General features: G+C 48.6%; 1 protein-coding gene across 1 annotated transcript in view; it reads left to right on the forward strand.

Moving 5' to 3' along the window:
* Nucleotides 1-751, forward strand: part of LOC107988068 (teneurin-1-like) — a 58,385-nt gene that overhangs the window by 914 nt on the left and 56,720 nt on the right. The gene's annotated exons all lie outside the window — the stretch shown is intronic.

The following is a 751-nucleotide window of genomic DNA, read 5'->3' on the forward strand; positions in this document are numbered from 1 at the left end:
GGGAGGGGGGGGGGGGGTTGGTGGTGTGTTTGGGGGTGGGAGGGGGGGTTCGGCTGCGGTGCATTGGTTGTTGGTACCAGGCTCGGTTGGTTTGAACGGTTATCAGCTGTTCACATGTGCCGTCTGTGCTGCTGGTCAACGTGTGTCTCTGTGCAGCAGAGAGAGGGATGGGGGGGGCACATGGATGGTTGGTGGTGTGTTTGTTTTTTAATAAATACAATCCTCAGGATGTGGTGGTGGTGTGCGGCGCCTCTGACAGCAGACGCTCTGCTCCATGTTTGTCTCCAGCAGCTGCGACATCATGTAAATATATAGCATCATGTCCATCAGGTCCATCAGGGACATCAGGTCCATCAGGTCCATCAGGTCCATCAGGTCCATCAGGTCCATCAGGTCCATACCTGGACCATAGTTTGATCCACCTTCTGTCTCTCCAGCTCTGACTCTGAGATAATGAACTGTCAGGATCTTTTTTCCTGTTTGAAATTTATTACATCTTGCAAAAAAAATTAAAAAATTGCAATGCTAACGAACAGCCTCTAATTTATTCTGAGAATTTTTTTTCTCTTTTTTTTTTTTAGCATCGTAGATTATTCGATTTTAAAAACATTTCCACTTTCCCTCAAACAGACCAACAAATGTGTCTGTGACGGATGTGGTCGTCAAGTCATTGACTAAACAAACCCTCCTCACCCTCCTCACCCCCCTCACCCTCCTCACCCTCCTCACCCCCTCACCCCCCTCACCTTCC

This window comes from Cynoglossus semilaevis, chromosome 15 (assembly GCF_000523025.1).
Source record: "Cynoglossus semilaevis isolate Cse_v1.0 chromosome 15, Cse_v1.0, whole genome shotgun sequence".
In the NCBI taxonomy this organism is placed as follows: Eukaryota; Metazoa; Chordata; class Actinopteri; order Pleuronectiformes; family Cynoglossidae; genus Cynoglossus; species Cynoglossus semilaevis.